General features: G+C 44.1%; 25 non-coding genes across 25 annotated transcripts; all 25 read left to right on the plus strand.

The window, feature by feature from the left end:
- Window positions 1–142: 142 nt before the first annotated feature.
- LOC118942353 lies at window positions 143–261 on the plus strand. Its single transcript, XR_005038301.1, has one exon. It is a non-coding gene; the product is annotated as a 5S ribosomal RNA (ribosomal RNA).
- Window positions 262–521: 260 nt separating this feature from the next.
- Window positions 522–640, plus strand: LOC118942354. Its single transcript, XR_005038302.1, has one exon. It is a non-coding gene; the product is annotated as a 5S ribosomal RNA (ribosomal RNA).
- Window positions 641–900: 260 nt separating this feature from the next.
- LOC118942355 lies at window positions 901–1019 on the plus strand. The gene has a single exon (XR_005038303.1). It is a non-coding gene; the product is annotated as a 5S ribosomal RNA (ribosomal RNA).
- Window positions 1020–1279: 260 nt separating this feature from the next.
- LOC118942357 lies at window positions 1280–1398 on the plus strand. The gene has a single exon (XR_005038306.1). It is a non-coding gene; the product is annotated as a 5S ribosomal RNA (ribosomal RNA).
- Window positions 1399–1658: 260 nt separating this feature from the next.
- Window positions 1659–1777, plus strand: LOC118942358. The gene has a single exon (XR_005038307.1). It is a non-coding gene; the product is annotated as a 5S ribosomal RNA (ribosomal RNA).
- A 260-nt stretch (window positions 1778–2037) lies between these two features.
- LOC118942359 lies at window positions 2038–2156 on the plus strand. Its single transcript, XR_005038308.1, has one exon. It is a non-coding gene; the product is annotated as a 5S ribosomal RNA (ribosomal RNA).
- A 260-nt stretch (window positions 2157–2416) lies between these two features.
- On the plus strand, window positions 2417–2535 carry LOC118942360. The gene has a single exon (XR_005038309.1). It is a non-coding gene; the product is annotated as a 5S ribosomal RNA (ribosomal RNA).
- A 260-nt stretch (window positions 2536–2795) lies between these two features.
- Window positions 2796–2914, plus strand: LOC118942361. Its single transcript, XR_005038311.1, has one exon. It is a non-coding gene; the product is annotated as a 5S ribosomal RNA (ribosomal RNA).
- Window positions 2915–3174: 260 nt separating this feature from the next.
- On the plus strand, window positions 3175–3293 carry LOC118942362. Its single transcript, XR_005038312.1, has one exon. It is a non-coding gene; the product is annotated as a 5S ribosomal RNA (ribosomal RNA).
- A 260-nt stretch (window positions 3294–3553) lies between these two features.
- On the plus strand, window positions 3554–3672 carry LOC118942363. The gene has a single exon (XR_005038313.1). It is a non-coding gene; the product is annotated as a 5S ribosomal RNA (ribosomal RNA).
- Window positions 3673–3932: 260 nt separating this feature from the next.
- LOC118942364 lies at window positions 3933–4051 on the plus strand. Its single transcript, XR_005038314.1, has one exon. It is a non-coding gene; the product is annotated as a 5S ribosomal RNA (ribosomal RNA).
- Window positions 4052–4311: 260 nt separating this feature from the next.
- LOC118942365 lies at window positions 4312–4430 on the plus strand. Its single transcript, XR_005038315.1, has one exon. It is a non-coding gene; the product is annotated as a 5S ribosomal RNA (ribosomal RNA).
- Window positions 4431–4690: 260 nt separating this feature from the next.
- On the plus strand, window positions 4691–4809 carry LOC118942366. Its single transcript, XR_005038317.1, has one exon. It is a non-coding gene; the product is annotated as a 5S ribosomal RNA (ribosomal RNA).
- Window positions 4810–5069: 260 nt separating this feature from the next.
- On the plus strand, window positions 5070–5188 carry LOC118942368. Its single transcript, XR_005038319.1, has one exon. It is a non-coding gene; the product is annotated as a 5S ribosomal RNA (ribosomal RNA).
- Window positions 5189–5448: 260 nt separating this feature from the next.
- On the plus strand, window positions 5449–5567 carry LOC118942369. Its single transcript, XR_005038320.1, has one exon. It is a non-coding gene; the product is annotated as a 5S ribosomal RNA (ribosomal RNA).
- A 260-nt stretch (window positions 5568–5827) lies between these two features.
- Window positions 5828–5946, plus strand: LOC118942370. The gene has a single exon (XR_005038321.1). It is a non-coding gene; the product is annotated as a 5S ribosomal RNA (ribosomal RNA).
- A 260-nt stretch (window positions 5947–6206) lies between these two features.
- LOC118942371 lies at window positions 6207–6325 on the plus strand. Its single transcript, XR_005038322.1, has one exon. It is a non-coding gene; the product is annotated as a 5S ribosomal RNA (ribosomal RNA).
- A 260-nt stretch (window positions 6326–6585) lies between these two features.
- LOC118942372 lies at window positions 6586–6704 on the plus strand. The gene has a single exon (XR_005038323.1). It is a non-coding gene; the product is annotated as a 5S ribosomal RNA (ribosomal RNA).
- Window positions 6705–6964: 260 nt separating this feature from the next.
- On the plus strand, window positions 6965–7083 carry LOC118942373. The gene has a single exon (XR_005038324.1). It is a non-coding gene; the product is annotated as a 5S ribosomal RNA (ribosomal RNA).
- Window positions 7084–7343: 260 nt separating this feature from the next.
- Window positions 7344–7462, plus strand: LOC118942374. Its single transcript, XR_005038325.1, has one exon. It is a non-coding gene; the product is annotated as a 5S ribosomal RNA (ribosomal RNA).
- Window positions 7463–7722: 260 nt separating this feature from the next.
- Window positions 7723–7841, plus strand: LOC118942375. Its single transcript, XR_005038326.1, has one exon. It is a non-coding gene; the product is annotated as a 5S ribosomal RNA (ribosomal RNA).
- Window positions 7842–8101: 260 nt separating this feature from the next.
- LOC118942376 lies at window positions 8102–8220 on the plus strand. Its single transcript, XR_005038327.1, has one exon. It is a non-coding gene; the product is annotated as a 5S ribosomal RNA (ribosomal RNA).
- Window positions 8221–8480: 260 nt separating this feature from the next.
- On the plus strand, window positions 8481–8599 carry LOC118942377. The gene has a single exon (XR_005038328.1). It is a non-coding gene; the product is annotated as a 5S ribosomal RNA (ribosomal RNA).
- Window positions 8600–8859: 260 nt separating this feature from the next.
- Window positions 8860–8978, plus strand: LOC118942379. The gene has a single exon (XR_005038330.1). It is a non-coding gene; the product is annotated as a 5S ribosomal RNA (ribosomal RNA).
- A 260-nt stretch (window positions 8979–9238) lies between these two features.
- LOC118942380 lies at window positions 9239–9357 on the plus strand. Its single transcript, XR_005038331.1, has one exon. It is a non-coding gene; the product is annotated as a 5S ribosomal RNA (ribosomal RNA).
- Window positions 9358–9481: the final 124 nt, after the last annotated feature.

Genomic DNA, 9481 nt, shown 5'->3' on the forward strand with positions numbered 1-9481 from the left:
GTGCTACAAATTATGGCTACAGTATATGCAATTTCTTCCACTTTTTGAGTGACACAAAGATGCTTATCTAAATGGTGAAAATGCAACAGCTGTTAATCAGGCTCACTTTGACTTTACATAGTGCAGCAAGAGATTGTTTCTCGCTTACGGCCACACCGGCCTGAGTACGCCTGATCTCGTCTGATCTCGGAAGCTAAGCAGGGTCGGGCCTGGTTAGTACTTGGATGGGAGACCGCCTAGGAATACCAGGTGCTGTAAGCTTTTTGTCACTGCCTTGTGGAATTTCAACTCTTTGTCCGTTTTTTCCCACAAGGCTGAAATATGTGCCCTCGCTTTGAAATAAGTAAGCAAGGTTAGTTTGCATTTCATCCAACAATCTGTGCTACAAATTATGGCTACAGTATATGCAATTTCTTCCACTTTTTGAGTGACACAAAGATGCTTATCTAAATGGTGAAAATGCAACAGCTGTTAATCAGGCTCACTTTGACTTTACATAGTGCAGCAAGAGATTGTTTCTCGCTTACGGCCACACCGGCCTGAGTACGCCTGATCTCGTCTGATCTCGGAAGCTAAGCAGGGTCGGGCCTGGTTAGTACTTGGATGGGAGACCGCCTAGGAATACCAGGTGCTGTAAGCTTTTTGTCACTGCCTTGTGGAATTTCAACTCTTTGTCCGTTTTTTCCCACAAGGCTGAAATATGTGCCCTCGCTTTGAAATAAGTAAGCAAGGTTAGTTTGCATTTCATCCAACAATCTGTGCTACAAATTATGGCTACAGTATATGCAATTTCTTCCACTTTTTGAGTGACACAAAGATGCTTATCTAAATGGTGAAAATGCAACAGCTGTTAATCAGGCTCACTTTGACTTTACATAGTGCAGCAAGAGATTGTTTCTCGCTTACGGCCACACCGGCCTGAGTACGCCTGATCTCGTCTGATCTCGGAAGCTAAGCAGGGTCGGGCCTGGTTAGTACTTGGATGGGAGACCGCCTAGGAATACCAGGTGCTGTAAGCTTTTTGTCACTGCCTTGTGGAATTTCAACTCTTTGTCCGTTTTTTCCCACAAGGCTGAAATATGTGCCCTCGCTTTGAAATAAGTAAGCAAGGTTAGTTTGCATTTCATCCAACAATCTGTGCTACAAATTATGGCTACAGTATATGCAATTTCTTCCACTTTTTGAGTGACACAAAGATGCTTATCTAAATGGTGAAAATGCAACAGCTGTTAATCAGGCTCACTTTGACTTTACATAGTGCAGCAAGAGATTGTTTCTCGCTTACGGCCACACCGGCCTGAGTACGCCTGATCTCGTCTGATCTCGGAAGCTAAGCAGGGTCGGGCCTGGTTAGTACTTGGATGGGAGACCGCCTAGGAATACCAGGTGCTGTAAGCTTTTTGTCACTGCCTTGTGGAATTTCAACTCTTTGTCCGTTTTTTCCCACAAGGCTGAAATATGTGCCCTCGCTTTGAAATAAGTAAGCAAGGTTAGTTTGCATTTCATCCAACAATCTGTGCTACAAATTATGGCTACAGTATATGCAATTTCTTCCACTTTTTGAGTGACACAAAGATGCTTATCTAAATGGTGAAAATGCAACAGCTGTTAATCAGGCTCACTTTGACTTTACATAGTGCAGCAAGAGATTGTTTCTCGCTTACGGCCACACCGGCCTGAGTACGCCTGATCTCGTCTGATCTCGGAAGCTAAGCAGGGTCGGGCCTGGTTAGTACTTGGATGGGAGACCGCCTAGGAATACCAGGTGCTGTAAGCTTTTTGTCACTGCCTTGTGGAATTTCAACTCTTTGTCCGTTTTTTCCCACAAGGCTGAAATATGTGCCCTCGCTTTGAAATAAGTAAGCAAGGTTAGTTTGCATTTCATCCAACAATCTGTGCTACAAATTATGGCTACAGTATATGCAATTTCTTCCACTTTTTGAGTGACACAAAGATGCTTATCTAAATGGTGAAAATGCAACAGCTGTTAATCAGGCTCACTTTGACTTTACATAGTGCAGCAAGAGATTGTTTCTCGCTTACGGCCACACCGGCCTGAGTACGCCTGATCTCGTCTGATCTCGGAAGCTAAGCAGGGTCGGGCCTGGTTAGTACTTGGATGGGAGACCGCCTAGGAATACCAGGTGCTGTAAGCTTTTTGTCACTGCCTTGTGGAATTTCAACTCTTTGTCCGTTTTTTCCCACAAGGCTGAAATATGTGCCCTCGCTTTGAAATAAGTAAGCAAGGTTAGTTTGCATTTCATCCAACAATCTGTGCTACAAATTATGGCTACAGTATATGCAATTTCTTCCACTTTTTGAGTGACACAAAGATGCTTATCTAAATGGTGAAAATGCAACAGCTGTTAATCAGGCTCACTTTGACTTTACATAGTGCAGCAAGAGATTGTTTCTCGCTTACGGCCACACCGGCCTGAGTACGCCTGATCTCGTCTGATCTCGGAAGCTAAGCAGGGTCGGGCCTGGTTAGTACTTGGATGGGAGACCGCCTAGGAATACCAGGTGCTGTAAGCTTTTTGTCACTGCCTTGTGGAATTTCAACTCTTTGTCCGTTTTTTCCCACAAGGCTGAAATATGTGCCCTCGCTTTGAAATAAGTAAGCAAGGTTAGTTTGCATTTCATCCAACAATCTGTGCTACAAATTATGGCTACAGTATATGCAATTTCTTCCACTTTTTGAGTGACACAAAGATGCTTATCTAAATGGTGAAAATGCAACAGCTGTTAATCAGGCTCACTTTGACTTTACATAGTGCAGCAAGAGATTGTTTCTCGCTTACGGCCACACCGGCCTGAGTACGCCTGATCTCGTCTGATCTCGGAAGCTAAGCAGGGTCGGGCCTGGTTAGTACTTGGATGGGAGACCGCCTAGGAATACCAGGTGCTGTAAGCTTTTTGTCACTGCCTTGTGGAATTTCAACTCTTTGTCCGTTTTTTCCCACAAGGCTGAAATATGTGCCCTCGCTTTGAAATAAGTAAGCAAGGTTAGTTTGCATTTCATCCAACAATCTGTGCTACAAATTATGGCTACAGTATATGCAATTTCTTCCACTTTTTGAGTGACACAAAGATGCTTATCTAAATGGTGAAAATGCAACAGCTGTTAATCAGGCTCACTTTGACTTTACATAGTGCAGCAAGAGATTGTTTCTCGCTTACGGCCACACCGGCCTGAGTACGCCTGATCTCGTCTGATCTCGGAAGCTAAGCAGGGTCGGGCCTGGTTAGTACTTGGATGGGAGACCGCCTAGGAATACCAGGTGCTGTAAGCTTTTTGTCACTGCCTTGTGGAATTTCAACTCTTTGTCCGTTTTTTCCCACAAGGCTGAAATATGTGCCCTCGCTTTGAAATAAGTAAGCAAGGTTAGTTTGCATTTCATCCAACAATCTGTGCTACAAATTATGGCTACAGTATATGCAATTTCTTCCACTTTTTGAGTGACACAAAGATGCTTATCTAAATGGTGAAAATGCAACAGCTGTTAATCAGGCTCACTTTGACTTTACATAGTGCAGCAAGAGATTGTTTCTCGCTTACGGCCACACCGGCCTGAGTACGCCTGATCTCGTCTGATCTCGGAAGCTAAGCAGGGTCGGGCCTGGTTAGTACTTGGATGGGAGACCGCCTAGGAATACCAGGTGCTGTAAGCTTTTTGTCACTGCCTTGTGGAATTTCAACTCTTTGTCCGTTTTTTCCCACAAGGCTGAAATATGTGCCCTCGCTTTGAAATAAGTAAGCAAGGTTAGTTTGCATTTCATCCAACAATCTGTGCTACAAATTATGGCTACAGTATATGCAATTTCTTCCACTTTTTGAGTGACACAAAGATGCTTATCTAAATGGTGAAAATGCAACAGCTGTTAATCAGGCTCACTTTGACTTTACATAGTGCAGCAAGAGATTGTTTCTCGCTTACGGCCACACCGGCCTGAGTACGCCTGATCTCGTCTGATCTCGGAAGCTAAGCAGGGTCGGGCCTGGTTAGTACTTGGATGGGAGACCGCCTAGGAATACCAGGTGCTGTAAGCTTTTTGTCACTGCCTTGTGGAATTTCAACTCTTTGTCCGTTTTTTCCCACAAGGCTGAAATATGTGCCCTCGCTTTGAAATAAGTAAGCAAGGTTAGTTTGCATTTCATCCAACAATCTGTGCTACAAATTATGGCTACAGTATATGCAATTTCTTCCACTTTTTGAGTGACACAAAGATGCTTATCTAAATGGTGAAAATGCAACAGCTGTTAATCAGGCTCACTTTGACTTTACATAGTGCAGCAAGAGATTGTTTCTCGCTTACGGCCACACCGGCCTGAGTACGCCTGATCTCGTCTGATCTCGGAAGCTAAGCAGGGTCGGGCCTGGTTAGTACTTGGATGGGAGACCGCCTAGGAATACCAGGTGCTGTAAGCTTTTTGTCACTGCCTTGTGGAATTTCAACTCTTTGTCCGTTTTTTCCCACAAGGCTGAAATATGTGCCCTCGCTTTGAAATAAGTAAGCAAGGTTAGTTTGCATTTCATCCAACAATCTGTGCTACAAATTATGGCTACAGTATATGCAATTTCTTCCACTTTTTGAGTGACACAAAGATGCTTATCTAAATGGTGAAAATGCAACAGCTGTTAATCAGGCTCACTTTGACTTTACATAGTGCAGCAAGAGATTGTTTCTCGCTTACGGCCACACCGGCCTGAGTACGCCTGATCTCGTCTGATCTCGGAAGCTAAGCAGGGTCGGGCCTGGTTAGTACTTGGATGGGAGACCGCCTAGGAATACCAGGTGCTGTAAGCTTTTTGTCACTGCCTTGTGGAATTTCAACTCTTTGTCCGTTTTTTCCCACAAGGCTGAAATATGTGCCCTCGCTTTGAAATAAGTAAGCAAGGTTAGTTTGCATTTCATCCAACAATCTGTGCTACAAATTATGGCTACAGTATATGCAATTTCTTCCACTTTTTGAGTGACACAAAGATGCTTATCTAAATGGTGAAAATGCAACAGCTGTTAATCAGGCTCACTTTGACTTTACATAGTGCAGCAAGAGATTGTTTCTCGCTTACGGCCACACCGGCCTGAGTACGCCTGATCTCGTCTGATCTCGGAAGCTAAGCAGGGTCGGGCCTGGTTAGTACTTGGATGGGAGACCGCCTAGGAATACCAGGTGCTGTAAGCTTTTTGTCACTGCCTTGTGGAATTTCAACTCTTTGTCCGTTTTTTCCCACAAGGCTGAAATATGTGCCCTCGCTTTGAAATAAGTAAGCAAGGTTAGTTTGCATTTCATCCAACAATCTGTGCTACAAATTATGGCTACAGTATATGCAATTTCTTCCACTTTTTGAGTGACACAAAGATGCTTATCTAAATGGTGAAAATGCAACAGCTGTTAATCAGGCTCACTTTGACTTTACATAGTGCAGCAAGAGATTGTTTCTCGCTTACGGCCACACCGGCCTGAGTACGCCTGATCTCGTCTGATCTCGGAAGCTAAGCAGGGTCGGGCCTGGTTAGTACTTGGATGGGAGACCGCCTAGGAATACCAGGTGCTGTAAGCTTTTTGTCACTGCCTTGTGGAATTTCAACTCTTTGTCCGTTTTTTCCCACAAGGCTGAAATATGTGCCCTCGCTTTGAAATAAGTAAGCAAGGTTAGTTTGCATTTCATCCAACAATCTGTGCTACAAATTATGGCTACAGTATATGCAATTTCTTCCACTTTTTGAGTGACACAAAGATGCTTATCTAAATGGTGAAAATGCAACAGCTGTTAATCAGGCTCACTTTGACTTTACATAGTGCAGCAAGAGATTGTTTCTCGCTTACGGCCACACCGGCCTGAGTACGCCTGATCTCGTCTGATCTCGGAAGCTAAGCAGGGTCGGGCCTGGTTAGTACTTGGATGGGAGACCGCCTAGGAATACCAGGTGCTGTAAGCTTTTTGTCACTGCCTTGTGGAATTTCAACTCTTTGTCCGTTTTTTCCCACAAGGCTGAAATATGTGCCCTCGCTTTGAAATAAGTAAGCAAGGTTAGTTTGCATTTCATCCAACAATCTGTGCTACAAATTATGGCTACAGTATATGCAATTTCTTCCACTTTTTGAGTGACACAAAGATGCTTATCTAAATGGTGAAAATGCAACAGCTGTTAATCAGGCTCACTTTGACTTTACATAGTGCAGCAAGAGATTGTTTCTCGCTTACGGCCACACCGGCCTGAGTACGCCTGATCTCGTCTGATCTCGGAAGCTAAGCAGGGTCGGGCCTGGTTAGTACTTGGATGGGAGACCGCCTAGGAATACCAGGTGCTGTAAGCTTTTTGTCACTGCCTTGTGGAATTTCAACTCTTTGTCCGTTTTTTCCCACAAGGCTGAAATATGTGCCCTCGCTTTGAAATAAGTAAGCAAGGTTAGTTTGCATTTCATCCAACAATCTGTGCTACAAATTATGGCTACAGTATATGCAATTTCTTCCACTTTTTGAGTGACACAAAGATGCTTATCTAAATGGTGAAAATGCAACAGCTGTTAATCAGGCTCACTTTGACTTTACATAGTGCAGCAAGAGATTGTTTCTCGCTTACGGCCACACCGGCCTGAGTACGCCTGATCTCGTCTGATCTCGGAAGCTAAGCAGGGTCGGGCCTGGTTAGTACTTGGATGGGAGACCGCCTAGGAATACCAGGTGCTGTAAGCTTTTTGTCACTGCCTTGTGGAATTTCAACTCTTTGTCCGTTTTTTCCCACAAGGCTGAAATATGTGCCCTCGCTTTGAAATAAGTAAGCAAGGTTAGTTTGCATTTCATCCAACAATCTGTGCTACAAATTATGGCTACAGTATATGCAATTTCTTCCACTTTTTGAGTGACACAAAGATGCTTATCTAAATGGTGAAAATGCAACAGCTGTTAATCAGGCTCACTTTGACTTTACATAGTGCAGCAAGAGATTGTTTCTCGCTTACGGCCACACCGGCCTGAGTACGCCTGATCTCGTCTGATCTCGGAAGCTAAGCAGGGTCGGGCCTGGTTAGTACTTGGATGGGAGACCGCCTAGGAATACCAGGTGCTGTAAGCTTTTTGTCACTGCCTTGTGGAATTTCAACTCTTTGTCCGTTTTTTCCCACAAGGCTGAAATATGTGCCCTCGCTTTGAAATAAGTAAGCAAGGTTAGTTTGCATTTCATCCAACAATCTGTGCTACAAATTATGGCTACAGTATATGCAATTTCTTCCACTTTTTGAGTGACACAAAGATGCTTATCTAAATGGTGAAAATGCAACAGCTGTTAATCAGGCTCACTTTGACTTTACATAGTGCAGCAAGAGATTGTTTCTCGCTTACGGCCACACCGGCCTGAGTACGCCTGATCTCGTCTGATCTCGGAAGCTAAGCAGGGTCGGGCCTGGTTAGTACTTGGATGGGAGACCGCCTAGGAATACCAGGTGCTGTAAGCTTTTTGTCACTGCCTTGTGGAATTTCAACTCTTTGTCCGTTTTTTCCCACAAGGCTGAAATATGTGCCCTCGCTTTGAAATAAGTAAGCAAGGTTAGTTTGCATTTCATCCAACAATCTGTGCTACAAATTATGGCTACAGTATATGCAATTTCTTCCACTTTTTGAGTGACACAAAGATGCTTATCTAAATGGTGAAAATGCAACAGCTGTTAATCAGGCTCACTTTGACTTTACATAGTGCAGCAAGAGATTGTTTCTCGCTTACGGCCACACCGGCCTGAGTACGCCTGATCTCGTCTGATCTCGGAAGCTAAGCAGGGTCGGGCCTGGTTAGTACTTGGATGGGAGACCGCCTAGGAATACCAGGTGCTGTAAGCTTTTTGTCACTGCCTTGTGGAATTTCAACTCTTTGTCCGTTTTTTCCCACAAGGCTGAAATATGTGCCCTCGCTTTGAAATAAGTAAGCAAGGTTAGTTTGCATTTCATCCAACAATCTGTGCTACAAATTATGGCTACAGTATATGCAATTTCTTCCACTTTTTGAGTGACACAAAGATGCTTATCTAAATGGTGAAAATGCAACAGCTGTTAATCAGGCTCACTTTGACTTTACATAGTGCAGCAAGAGATTGTTTCTCGCTTACGGCCACACCGGCCTGAGTACGCCTGATCTCGTCTGATCTCGGAAGCTAAGCAGGGTCGGGCCTGGTTAGTACTTGGATGGGAGACCGCCTAGGAATACCAGGTGCTGTAAGCTTTTTGTCACTGCCTTGTGGAATTTCAACTCTTTGTCCGTTTTTTCCCACAAGGCTGAAATATGTGCCCTCGCTTTGAAATAAGTAAGCAAGGTTAGTTTGCATTTCATCCAACAATCTGTGCTACAAATTATGGCTACAGTATATGCAATTTCTTCCACTTTTTGAGTGACACAAAGATGCTTATCTAAATGGTGAAAATGCAACAGCTGTTAATCAGGCTCACTTTGACTTTACATAGTGCAGCAAGAGATTGTTTCTCGCTTACGGCCACACCGGCCTGAGTACGCCTGATCTCGTCTGATCTCGGAAGCTAAGCAGGGTCGGGCCTGGTTAGTACTTGGATGGGAGACCGCCTAGGAATACCAGGTGCTGTAAGCTTTTTGTCACTGCCTTGTGGAATTTCAACTCTTTGTCCGTTTTTTCCCACAAGGCTGAAATATGTGCCCTCGCTTTGAAATAAGTAAGCAAGGTTAGTTTGCATTTCATCCAACAATCTGTGCTACAAATTATGGCTACAGTATATGCAATTTCTTCCACTTTTTGAGTGACACAAAGATGCTTATCTAAATGGTGAAAATGCAACAGCTGTTAATCAGGCTCACTTTGACTTTACATAGTGCAGCAAGAGATTGTTTCTCGCTTACGGCCACACCGGCCTGAGTACGCCTGATCTCGTCTGATCTCGGAAGCTAAGCAGGGTCGGGCCTGGTTAGTACTTGGATGGGAGACCGCCTAGGAATACCAGGTGCTGTAAGCTTTTTGTCACTGCCTTGTGGAATTTCAACTCTTTGTCCGTTTTTTCCCACAAGGCTGAAATATGTGCCCTCGCTTTGAAATAAGTAAGCAAGGTTAGTTTGCATTTCATCCAACAATCTGTGCTACAAATTATGGCTACAGTATATGCAATTTCTTCCACTTTTTGAGTGACACAAAGATGCTTATCTAAATGGTGAAAATGCAACAGCTGTTAATCAGGCTCACTTTGACTTTACATAGTGCAGCAAGAGATTGTTTCTCGCTTACGGCCACACCGGCCTGAGTACGCCTGATCTCGTCTGATCTCGGAAGCTAAGCAGGGTCGGGCCTGGTTAGTACTTGGATGGGAGACCGCCTAGGAATACCAGGTGCTGTAAGCTTTTTGTCACTGCCTTGTGGAATTTCAACTCTTTGTCCGTTTTTTCCCACAAGGCTGAAATATGTGCCCTCGCTTTGAAATAAGTAAGCAAGGTTAGTTTGCATTTCATCCAACAATCTGTGCTA

Source organism: Oncorhynchus mykiss, chromosome 20 (genome assembly GCF_013265735.2).
Source record: "Oncorhynchus mykiss isolate Arlee chromosome 20, USDA_OmykA_1.1, whole genome shotgun sequence".
Lineage (NCBI taxonomy): Eukaryota > Metazoa > Chordata > Actinopteri > Salmoniformes > Salmonidae > Oncorhynchus > Oncorhynchus mykiss.